This window comes from Narcine bancroftii, chromosome 1 (assembly GCF_036971445.1).
Source record: "Narcine bancroftii isolate sNarBan1 chromosome 1, sNarBan1.hap1, whole genome shotgun sequence".
NCBI classification, from domain to species: Eukaryota; Metazoa; Chordata; class Chondrichthyes; order Torpediniformes; family Narcinidae; genus Narcine; species Narcine bancroftii.
Genome location: NC_091469.1, coordinates 68,040,746 through 68,053,875, shown reverse-complemented (window position 1 = coordinate 68,053,875; position 13,130 = coordinate 68,040,746).

The window sequence follows — 13,130 nt, the reverse complement described above, 5'->3', positions numbered from 1 at the left end:
AATAATTAAAAGACAAAAAATCTTATACTGGCACACAACAGTTGTAAATTCTTCAATTTACAATTGAATAAAATGGAAAGCTCCACTTACCCCAGTTTTGCCAGCCAGTTTCTCCTATTTATTTAAAAGCAGTTGCTGTACTTGCTGTAAATTTTTTTGTTTTGCCTGACGCCGACATCTGCAGGTACTGCCCCCTGTAAATTTTATTAATGCAGGTAGATTTCCCAGGCTGAGATTTGGAAATTCTACGAAAGTTGGCTCTGTTGCTTTGGACTCCACGAGGAAGCCCCTGACATGGTGCTTGTATTCTGGGACCACCATCCAATTGTGAGAAGGGCTGGACTTCAGCCTGTGCATAGGAAAATTCCAATTATCAGCCTACATACGGGCAGATCTGGACAGTATTAGTTGTAGTCTTCTTCAACTAATTGGAGAAAGGGGTTAGTACTAAGAACATGTATTTTCTGTGCAAAACTCAACAAAGCCACTTGCTGCTGCTAATACTTTGAACATGGAATATTCTACAGATGCACTTCATTTCTTACTAGAAAAAAACTCTTCATCTATATGACCATTGGATCTTGCAATATGTTGATGAAATTGGCTTGAAATAACTTAAAAGTGAATTCCAAAAAGTTGCTGTGAACAATGTTTGCTGAGGTGCTAGATCCATATTTAAAGTTTGGTTATATTTTGTTTGTAGACCAACTTGGTCCAAGCATTTTATCTTGTATTGGTAATTTAAAATATGCAACTGAAAGAATTATGTCAAGTACTGCCAAGCAACAATTCTGATCATGTCATGAATTATGTGTGTTTCTATGTTGTAGAACTTGGAAAAGGAACCATGTAATGAATAAATTACATGTCTGATTTTTGTTTAAGCACTGAATAGAAATGATCTCTTTTCAAAGTTCAGGTAAGACTACCATTGTGCTGAATGTTTACCCACACAATTTGTGCTGTTATCAGCATTGTAGGTTTTGTTACTGAGTCCAGAGGACCCCCAAAACCAGCAGCAATGGATATGCACCACAACACAGGGTTATTTAAACAAAAGTTGTTTTTAATTATATTTGAACAAGAAAACAGAATTAAATTTTAACTTATTACTTATCCCACCTAACTACTTAAACTCCCCTCAAATACTAAGCGCAGGTGTGTGTAATGTATATTTAAGATTAGAAAAGTTCTTTGGCTCACAGTCCAATCACAATGATTGCAGGTAATTCTTGTTCTGTTCACAGAAGTTAGGTGAACAAAGTTCACCAGTCTTTGGTGCTTAACAGGCAAATGGTTACCACTCAGGAGGGTTCTTGCTGGTTTTCAGAGAGAGATTCCTTTTCCAGGACATCCACAACTGATTCCTTCTCAATCAGTCTTGCTGACGAAACTTGCCCCCTTTAGGGTTCTCCAGATGATCATCTTTCTTTCAGGTCACCTTTCACACTGCTAGTCTTCTCCTTTGACAAGGCATCCTTCCAAAGTTTGCCAGCTTTGTCCTTCTGGAACTGATTTCTGTCTCCTCTCTCTCTGTTTCACACCCTCCCTCTCTGAGAGCAAAACTGTTCTCCTCTGCCTGCAAAGATCACATGCTTTCCCAGGCAAGCTGCTGTCAATACTTTGTTGCCTTCTGCAAAAAGCATTCTGAAAAAGTCCTGCAATTATTCTGTGTTTTTAAAATGTGTGTGTGCAAGCTGCTCTAACAATTCCTCCCAAACCAACTCTAAATATTCTCAGAGTTTCCATTACTTGCAAGAAATTTTGTGTTTTTAATCACTCGTACTAAACAGTGTGACTGTGTGAGAGAATGAATGTTTCAAGGCTGGGCACAGAAAAGTGTTTAGATTTACTGCTTCTTGCAATGGAATCTGAGTAAAGTTGGAATCATTTAAAATAAATAAACTACTAATTATTAAATGGTGTGGGGAATTCTGTCTTCCAGATTTTTTCAAATAATTACAAAATATATTAAGGCTTTGGACTTTAGGAAAGATGTAAAGGCTTTAGTGTCAGCACAGAAGAGATTTACTGAACTATGCACAGGGATGAGGGAGCTCAGTGGTGTGGAAAAACTGGAGAAGCTGGAACAGAAGAGAGGGGCAACATGATCTGATTTAACTATTTAAGATGAATAATGTATGGACAAATAGAGGGAATCTGTGCACTGGGGAAAGAACCAGGGTAAAAAGAAAAAAAAAAGACTGATTAAAGAATCAAAAAATAAAATGAATAAAATCACATAGCAAGTAATTAAGATCAGAAAAGTAATAACAGAATGCGAGTTGAGTCTGTCAGATAAGAATCTGAAAGGAGAAATTTTGAGGGGCTATGGAGCAAAGAAGGGGAAACAGGATCATCTGGACTTTGCACAGACAGAGCCATTATGGACTCAAATAGCCAAATGGCATTCATCTGCACGGCAAACATACTGTCAGTCTACTTTAAAAATGGTTACTACATCTTTATAAGATCAATGAATTATGCCAAGTGTGAAATCCTTTTGTATTGACGATGGAAATTCTTCTTATCAGAATATTGGTTAATTATGCAATGAGAATGTTTACACCTTTGACTCCCTAGCTCAATTGCACTCCAAAAATGGATGCAAATCAAGAAAGACACTGCAATATAAGAGCAGGGTGTACAATTTTGCTGGAAGGGTCATATCTCTGAAGTTGGGATAAATAAAGGTCTCATCTGTGTATTTGGATGATTTTTACTCTGCAAAAGTCACTATATAAATAGAATTAACATCACAATCAAGTTTATGATATTTAAGAAGAGGTTGATGTGTGAAAAAAAGTTGATCAGAATTGATCTATATTCATTGGAACTTAGAAGAATGAAAGTTGATCTTGTGGAAAAGACTAATTTTGAGGGGGGATTGAGAGGGTGGATTCAAAAAGGATGGATTCAAAAAGGATGGGACCAGTGAAAGTACCAAGAAGTAGAAGGCTTGATTTCAGAGAAGGAAATTACACATTTGAGGTAGGGAGGAGGAAAATTAAGAAAACTGCAGATGCTCTAAATCTGACATTAAAACAGAAAATGGAAAAACACCCCAGCAGGTTTGGCAGGGTCTGTGGAAAGAGGAACAGTTATTGATTCTGGTCAAAATAAAAGTTTCCCTTATTGCCACATAACACTACATTTAAAATGTAACATAAATGAAATTCTTTAACTTTTGTCTACTGTAAGGCAGACAGAGAGTCACCACTTTGTCCAGCCCCCCTCACAGAAACCTACAGCACCTGGTGTTCCTAAGTGGTCTCCCCTCTAAGTCGCTGCTTAGCTTCCAAGATCAGAGAATCCCAGGTGTATTCAGGCTCTTAGGTACTGGTCATCAGAACCTTTATCGGAGATTAGGGCACATTTTTTTTTCTCTCTCTCCCTCAGATCAAAAATCTTTAGAATTCTCCACTCCAGAGAGGTTTGAAGGCCGTCAGTGAAATTATTATGATTAGAAACTGATGGACATTTAAACTATCACTGCCATGGTGCATAGGGGAAAGTGGAAAAGTAGTGTAAAGGCCAAGATTGGCTCCAATTTGATCAGAATATTCAATAGTGGAGCAGGCACAAAGAGATAATTCATATCTTGTGCAAATAACATCTACAGAGAACAAATCAGGTTAGGCATCCATGAGATGTTGTTGGCTATCAGCAGTAATAGAATTGTGTGACACTAGATAGTAATTATAAAACCTGGAATATCTATTATCCAAACATTACAATTTAGTTTGTGTACCAACTTTGACTCAATGATAAATATAGAAACACATTAACAAGGGTATCAACTCAGCCCTCACGTGCAGCTCCTCCATTTCCCGCTCATATGCACTGGCCCCCTTTGCCCCCAGATGCAAGATTAACCTTGTCCTCTGCATCCAACACATTATCCTTTGAAATTTCCAGCACTTACAACAGGATCCCACTACCAGACACATCTTCCCCTCTCTGCCTTCTGTTGGGGGACTGCTTCCTCTGTGACTTTTCAGCACATACCTCCTCCCACACCACAGTCTGGGGCCCCAAATATTGCTTTCAAGTAAGCAATATTTCATTTGTGTATCTGCGGGATTGATTCACTGCATTCAATGCTCCCTTCTGGCCTTCTCTTCATTGGAGAGACTGGGAGATTGCTTCACTGAGCACCTATACTCTGACTGCACCAGTGACAGAGATTTCCCAGTGGCCAAATCATTTCAGTTCTGCATCATGCTCCCATACTTGCATGTCTGTCTATGGCATCATGAACTATGCCACCAAGACCACCTGTAAATTGGAGGAATGACACCTGATTTTTCCATCTGGGCACTCTCCAGTCGGATGGCATTAACAACAGCTTCTTTAGTTTCTGCTAACCTGATCTCCTTTTCCCCCTCCCTTTGCTTCCCTCTGTCTTCTTTCTCTCAGCTCTCCACCCCCTTCCCTCTCTATTCACCTCGCCATCTCTCCTCCCCTAGCTTCTCCACCTATTACCTCCTGCCTTTGTGACCATGCCTCCCTCTTACCCTTTCATTCAGATGCCTGTCAACATTTTTCCATTCCTTAATGAAGAGCTCAAGCCTGAAATGCCGGTTATGTATTTTTCTTTCAAAAATATTTTTATTGAGTTTAAGATATAAGCATACATACAGAATTAACAATTACATAATTAATTAATTTCTATATAAGTAAGCTCGCACAAAAAAAGCCATAAAGGAAATAAATAAAACTACATCAATAATTGCTTATAATTACCTCAAAAACATTTAATTGAAATGATCTATTCAACAAAGTTAAACCTGTTTGTTAAAAGAAAAAAGTCTTAAAACTAAATCTAATCTATCCCCTCCCTCTAGTCAAGGTTACCTTATATAATCAATTAAAAAAATTAATTACGTGGAACCACTGGAGAACAGGCAATCAATCACCAGAACATACAATAATTGTTAATTCTTCCAATTATAAAAAAATTCTAAGAATGGGCTCCATTATTTTATAAATTTGAACTTTCTATCTTTGATGTTATATTTAATTTTCTCTAAACTTAAATAGGACATAACTCCATATAACCAGTGTGTATGAGTATGGGATGAATTGCTCATCGGGCTATCAATGTGGTAAAAGCTAAAATCTTGAGATGCTAATATATGTTTATCTTTTTTCTTTGGCTTGGCTTCGCGGACGAAGATTTATGGAGGGGGCAAAAAGTCCACGTCAGCTGCAGGCTCGTTTGTGGCTGACCAGTCCGATGCGGGACAGGCAGACACGATTGCAGCGGTTGCAAGGGAAAATTGGTTGGTTGGGGTTGGGTGTTGGGTTTTTCCTCCTTTGCCTTTTGTCAGTGAGGTGGGCTCTGCGGTCTTCTTCAAAGGAGGCTGCTGCCCGCCAAACTGTGAGGCGCCAAGATGCAAGGTTTGAGGCGTTATCAGCCCACTGGCGGTGGTCAATGTGGCAGGCACCAAGAGATTTCTTTAGGCAGTCCTTGTACCTTTTCTTTGGTGCACCTCTGTCACGGTGGCCAGTGGAGAGCTCGCCATATAATACGATCTTGGGAAGGCGATGGTCCTCCATTCTGGAGACGTGACCCATCCATGATTCGGAGCCGAACAGGAGTGTGGGTATGACAACGGCTCTGTATACGCTTATCTTTGTGAGGTTTTTCAGATGGTTGTTTTTCCAGACTCTTTTGTGTAGTCTTCCAAAGGCGCTATTTGCCTTGGCGAGTCTGTTGTCTATCTCATTGTCGATCCTTGCATCTGATGAAATGGTGCAGCCGAGATAGGTAAACTGGTTGACCGTTTTGAGTTTTGTGTGCCCGATGGAGATGTGGGGGGGCTGGTAGTCATGGTGGGGAGCTGGCTGATGGAGGACCTCAGTTTTCTTCAGGCTGACTTCCAGGCCAAACATTTTGGCAGTTTCCGCAAAGCAGGACGTCAAGCGCTGAAGAGCTGGCTCTGAATGGGCAACTAAAGCGGCATCATCTGCAAAGAGTAGTTCACGGACAAGTTTCTCTTGTGTCTTGGTGTGAGCTTGCAGGCGCCTCAGATTGAAGAGACTGCCATCCGTGCGGTACCGGATGTAAACAGCGTCTTCATTGTTGGGGTCTTTCATGGCTTGGTTCAGCATCATGCTGAAGAAGATTGAAAAGAGGGTTGGTGCGAGAACACAGCCTTGCTTCACGCCATTGTTAATGGAGAAGGGTTCAGAGAGCTCATTGCTGTATCTGACCCGACCTTGTTGGTTTTCGTGCAGTTGGATAATCATGTTGAGGAACTTTGGGGGACATCCGATGCGCTCTAGTATTTGCCAAAGCCCTTTCCTGCTCACGGTGTCGAAGGCTTTGGTGAGGTCAACAAAGGTGATGTAGAGTCCTTTGTTTTGTTCTCTACACTTTTCTTGGAGCTGTCTGAGGGCAAAGACCATGTCAGTGGTTCCTCTGTTAGCGCGAAAGCCCCACTGTGATTCTGGGAGAATATTCTCAGCGACACTAGGTATTATTCTATTTAGTAGAATCCTAGCGAAGATTTTGCCTGCAATGGAGAGCAACGTGATTCCCCTGTAGTTTGAGCAGTCTGATTTCTCGCCTTTGTTTTTGTACAGGGTGATGATGGTGGCATCACGAAGATCCTGAGGCAGTTTACCTTGGTCCCAACAAAGCTTGAAAAACTCATGCAGTTTGGCATGCAGAGTTTTGCCGCCAGCCTTCCAGACTTCTGGGGTGATTCCATCCATACCTGCTGCTTTGCCACTTTTCAGTTGTTCGATTGCCTTATATGTCTCATCCAGGGTGGGAACCTCATCCAGCTCTAGCCTTAGGGGCTGTTGAGGGAGCTGGAGCAGGGCGGAATCTTGGACTGAGCGGTTGGTACTGAAAAGAGATTGGAAGTGTTCTGACCATCGGTTGAGGATGGAGATCTTGTCGCTGAGGAGGACTTTGCCGTCTGAGCTGCGCAGCGGGCTTTGGACTTGGGGTGAGGGGCCGTACACAGCCTTTAGAGCCTCGTAGAAACCCCTGAAGTCGCCAATGTCCGCGCTGAGCTGTGTTCGTTTGGCGAGGCTAGTCCACCACTCATTTTGGATCTCCCGGAGTTTGCGCTGAAGATGGCTGCATGCGCGACGGAAGGCTTGTTTCTTCTCTGGACAGGACGGCTTTGTAAGGTGAGCCTGGTGGGCAGCTCGCTTCTTTGCCAGCAGCTCCTGGATTTCCTGGCTGTTTTCGTCAAACCAGTCCTTGTTTTTCCTGGAGGAGAAGCCCAGTACCTCTTCAGTGGATTGCAGTATGGTAGTCTTCAACTGATCCCAGAGGGTTTCAGGGGACGGGTCCGTGAGGCGGGTTGCAACGTCGAGCTTTGCTTTGAGGTTTGCCTGGAAGTTTCCTCTCGCTTCGTCTGACTGCAGTTTTCCAACATTGAACCTCTTTCTGGGGGCTTTATTGTTCCTGGGCTTTGGCTTGAAGTGAAGGTTGAGCTTGCAGCGAACCAGCCGGTGGTCAGTGTGGCATTCCGCGCTAGGCATGACCCTAGTGTGGAGCACATCTTGTTTGTCACTTTCTCGCACCAGGATGTAGTCCAGGAGGTGCCAGTGTTTGGATCGGGGATGCATCCAGGTGGTCTTAAGGCTGTCCCTCTGCTGAAAAAGGGTGTTTGTAATGACAAGCCGCTGTTCTGCGCAGAGCTCCAACAGGAGGCGCCCATTGTCGTTGCACTTGCCGACGCCATGCAATAAACTCTCCCTGTGCCCCAGTCCGGGCACAGGGAGAGCAGCAGCGGCCCCGGCCCCGGTCCGGGCGAAGGGTAGACGGCGGCGGCCCCGATACGGGCAGGAGCAAGGGGGAGGCGGCGGCCCCAGTCCGGGCACAGGGAGAGCAGCGGCGGCCCCGGCCCCGGTCCGGGCGAAGGGTAGACGGCGGCGGCCCCGATACGGGCAGGAGCAAGGGGGAGGCGGTGGCCCCAGTCCGGGCACAGGGAGAGCAGCGGCGGCCCCGGCCCCGGTCCGGGCGAAGGGTAGACGGCGGCGGCCCCGATACGGGCAGGAGCAAGGGGGAGGCGGCGGCCCCAGTCCGGGCACAGGGAGAGCAGCGGCGGCCCCGGCCCCGGTCCGGGCGAAGGGTAGACGGCGGCGGCCCCGATACGGGCAGGAGCAAGGGGGAGACGGCGGCCCCGGCCTCGGTCGAGTGAGGCAGGCGGAGGCCCCGGTCCGGGCAGGGAGTGGGAGGCGGTGGCCCCAGTCCAGGCACAGGGTGAACTGCGGCGGCCTCGGCCCCGGTCCGGCAGTATGGACCGACCTAGGAGGGGAGGCAGGCCCCTCCAGCCCGGGTAAGAAACCTGCATAGGAGAAGGCCACTCCGATATAAAACCTACGACCCAAGGACCTCGCTGCCACGTCCCAGCTTGCTTGGCCACGGCACACGAACCATGGGTGTAAAGGGTGGGGCCAGTACTGCGCGCACTGCACTCCACCTAAAAGCTCCTTTGCGCAGGCCCGAGGACAGGTCCACGTCCTCCCCCTCCACGTCCTCCCCCTCCACGTCCTCCCCCTCCACGTCCTCCCCCTCCACGTCCTCCCCCTCCACGTCCTCCCCCTCCACGTCCTCCCCCTCAAAAGATGCTCACAAACTCAAGCTAGCATGCTGGAACATCAGAACCATGCTAGATAAGACTGACAGCCATCGACCTGAACGTCGGTCTGCCCTCATTGCACATGAACTCCTCAGACTTGACATCGACATAGCCGCTCTCAGTGAAGTCCGCCTGGCAGATGTAGGCAGCTTCCAAGAACGCGGCGCGGGCTACACACTCTACTGGTCTGGCAAGCCTTCGGATGAACGACGCCTATCTGGTGTAGGCTTCATGGTCAAGAGCTTCATTGCCTCCAAACTCGAAAACCTTCCGACAGGCCTCTCGGACCGAATCATGTCCATGCGACTCCCACTTCAAAACAAGCGTCACATCACCCTCATCAGTGTCTATGCTCCAACCCTCCAGGCGGAACCAGCAGAAAAGAACAAGTTCTACACCGACCTGCGCAACCTCATCCAACGTACCCCTACAGCCGACAAGGTTGTCATCCTGGGCGACTTCAACGCTCGTGTCGGCAAAGACTCAGAAACCTGGCCAGGAATCCTGGGCAAGCATGTTTATCTAAATCATGAGAAAAACCAAACAGAGCAATTAACGGGCAAGGATCTAAATTAATCATTAAGAATCATTGATAAAGTTTGGAAAATGTCTTTTCTAGAATATCTCCAAATTTGGACAGTCTGAAAACATATGGATCAGAGAAGCTTCAAAAACTTTACATTTCTCAATAGTGGATCAATATCTGCGTAAAAATGAGATAATTTAAGTTTGGACATATGAGTTCTGTGTACCACCTTAAACTGTAATAAGCAGTGCCTTGCACACAATGAGGAATCCTTAATCAAGATGAGAGTAAAGTACCAATCTTCATCTGAAAATGTTATGTTCAAATCTCATTCCCAATCTCTCTTGATCCCAACCATGGGGGACTAATTTTAAAACCAACAAATTATTAGAAATGTCTAAGGTTTCTTTATAGGTAGATGATTTGTTGGTATATATCTGCGATCCTAAAAAATCGATTTCTTCTGTTATCTTTGCCTACTGAATTTGGTATTTTTTCAGGATATAAATTGAATTTAAATAAAAGTGAACTTTTTCCCATTAATAATCATTGAACATGTGTATGCTCAATTACATTTTAAAGTTGTTAAAATCAATGTACATTTCTCAGTATAATTATCTCCCTTTCATTATACTAATGTTATCAAAATGGTCACCATTGACGTCATTAGTAGGTCAAATTAATGCAATTAAAATGATAATCTTGTATATATTTCAAGCTATCCAACTTTCATCCTGAAAGTATTCTTTGACACATTAGATTCTAAAATATCTTGCATATGGAATTAGAAAAGCCTAAATCATTACTAGAGAAAATGAAAAAAGATGATGGTATGGCATTACCAAATTTTATTACTGGCAAATTAATAAATAATACATTACGTTTTGGATTTACTCTTCTGAGATGCATGATTGCCTTTTATGGGTGGAATTGGAGAAGAATTTGGCTAGAGGATACTTTTTAACTTCTTTATTAGGTACCTTTCTCCCCTTTGCATTATCTATAATTTATAATCAAGATTTTAATAAAATTCTCAGACTTACGTTAAGGATTTGGTTTTAATTTTGTAAGTTTTTTTTCTGTCCAGTAAAATATATTCAAATTTTTTAAAGATATCATCTGACCAAGCTGGTCACAGATAGAGGTTCCACCCTATGGAAAGATAAAGGAATAATAACCTTTCTTGATATGTCTGAAGGAAATTGTTTGATGTCATTTGATCAATTAGCTGAAAAGTTCCCTTTGCCTAAGGTGCATCTTCTCAGATAGTTTCAAATTAGGGGTTTCTACTCTCTTTTCTGCCAAATTTTCCATTTGCCTTTTCAACTAATTTAATTGATTCTCTTCTTCAATTAAATCCTTCCTGAAAAGGGTTGACAGGTAAAACTTATAACAGATTACTTAATTTACATCCTATGTCCAATGATAAAATTAAAGGTGCTTGGGAACTGAAGTTTGAGCAGCTACTTTCTGATGACTTGTGGAAAATAATTTTTCGACTTGTCAATACTTTAATTTGTGCCCCATTGCTCTTTTATTCCATTCAAGATAGTGCATAGGGCACATATGACTAAGGATAGATTGGCCCATATTTTTTCTAATATAAGTCCTAATTGTGATGGGTGTAAATTCAAAGAGGGCATTTTGACTTGTACGTTTTGGTCTCTTCAAAGTTAGATAATTTTTGGCAAGGCGTTTTTGACTTCGGCTGAAGTGTTGAACCTAGATTTACAGCAAAACATGTTCACAACTATTTTTGAGATCACAGTATTGGGATCAGGCTTTGCATCTGCTTCAGCCCAAAGTTTGGAAGCATTTCAACGTTGATGGCAAGGAGAGCTATATTGTTGAAGTGGAAAGATTGCAATCCGCCTACTTCAATGGGTTTCCTCCATTGTGTCATGCTTAGATTTAGAAAAAAAGTGTGAAGTCAAACATTTGAAACTATCTTTAACTTCAAAAAAACTGTCGACCATTTATTCAATATTTTTGAATGACTCAAACTAATAAACAAAATTGAATTACTTCCAGTCTGGTTTTTTTTCTCCCCAAGTGTATTGTGTTTACTTAGGAAGAATCTCTTTTCCACTTACTTTGAAATTACTCTCAGAATGGATTGACCAGTTGCTTTTGTTTTTTTTGGGGTTTATTTCTTTTTTTTTCATTGTAGTTAGATTTTTTTTATGCATTAACTTTTTATTTCCTTACTCAATGTAACTGTCAATATATGAAAATATTGAATTAACTTGAAAGTACTTGATTATTATATTCAAGGATAATGTGTACAGGTACACAATCCTTTATCCGGATGTGAGAGATGGGAAAATTGACCTAAAATTATGAACATGGAAGAAACTAAAGTTCATCAGTAAAATGGCTGAAACCAGTTCAAACAGGATAAGTTTGGGGCTTAGGATGCAGGAAAGCAGAGTCAGCACGATTAACATAAGAATCTTCTATCCTTTGTGACAAGACCATAGGACTAAGATAAGGAATGGTAAGGTACAATAGAATGTAGGAAGTTGAGGTAGTCTGGATCAGATAAGGGTCTCCTAGCCCTGGACAGAAGTACCAAGTCATACATTTCTAATTAGCTAACCATACACAGATTTATACATATGAAATTAGCCAACCCTAGATAGAATGAGTCAACTCTGCATATTAAGAGACTGTAGCCCAGAGAATCAGGAAGGTGTGAATAAGGACAATGACATGATGGGGCACCCACAGGATACCCCCTGGTCCTCCAAGTGTACTGAAACTGCACGTAGGCAGGAAGAATTAACTATGCCAAACCCATCCAGGGGGCAGAAGAATGTAAGGGGGAGGGCATTCTGATACTGAAATTGACTGTATAAAAGTTGGGTGAGCCCCAGTATGTGTGTGTATTCCCAGGGTAAGGGGAAGCACCCAACTTTGCATTGTTGTAGTAATAAATGTTCTTTGTTCTCAATTTTTGTCTCGAGCAATTTCTTTAAAGGTACTTTAATTCCTAACACGGACATCTAAAATCCAGAAAGCTCCAAAATCCGGCATGTGGGGAAAGAGACAGCAGGGTGAGTGGGGCGGGCGAGGCAGAGAGTCCGGCAGCGCAAGTCGAGTGGGTGGGGGGGGGAGACGGCAGCGTGACTGGAAGGGGGTTGGGGTGGATACGGCAGCATAATTCGGGTGGGTTTAAATCTAGCTTTCCAAAATCCAGAAAAATCCAAAATTCGGAACACACTGTCCCCCAAGGGTTCCGGATAAAGGATTGTGTACTTGTATTACTTTTTCACATTTTCCATCTATTATTCAGTTTTTTCTTTTTGTGGAAAATTAATAAAAAAATTTAAAAATAAAAAAAATTATAAATACATTATTAATCCATCATGAAAGTAAAACCGTAAATTTAAAAACTGATCAAGAATATTAGTGTTGGAAATTCGTGGAAAATCTGGAAGCTTAGGCTGAACAAAATGTCTAATTTGTAAATACCAAAAAATAATATCTCTTTGAAAGATTAAATTTAGCTGATAATTGTTTGAAAGAGGCAAAATTATCATGAATAAAGGATTGTTAAAACTTTGAAAATATCTATTCAGTTGAAAAAGTTGGTTATCTAAAATAGGACTAGCCAGTGAAAAATCATAAAGCCCGAAGAATTTTGTAAATTGAGCCCAAATTCTCAACCTATTTCTTATTAACAGATTATATGGCAATTTGAAAAAGGAAAATGGTAAAAATGATCCTATGTATTTTTATCTTTTGCTATATCAGTGGGCTGATATCGCCTCAAACCGTGCATCTTGGCGCCTCACAGTTCGGCGGGCAGCAACCTCCTTTGAAAAAGACCGCAGAGCCCACCTCACTGACAAAAGACAAAGGAGGAAAAACCCAACACCCAACCCCAACCCACCAATTTTCCCCTGCAACCGCTGCAACCGTGTCTGCCTGTCCCGCATCGGACTTGTCAGCCACAAACGAGCTTGCAGCTGACGTGGACATTACCCCTCCAT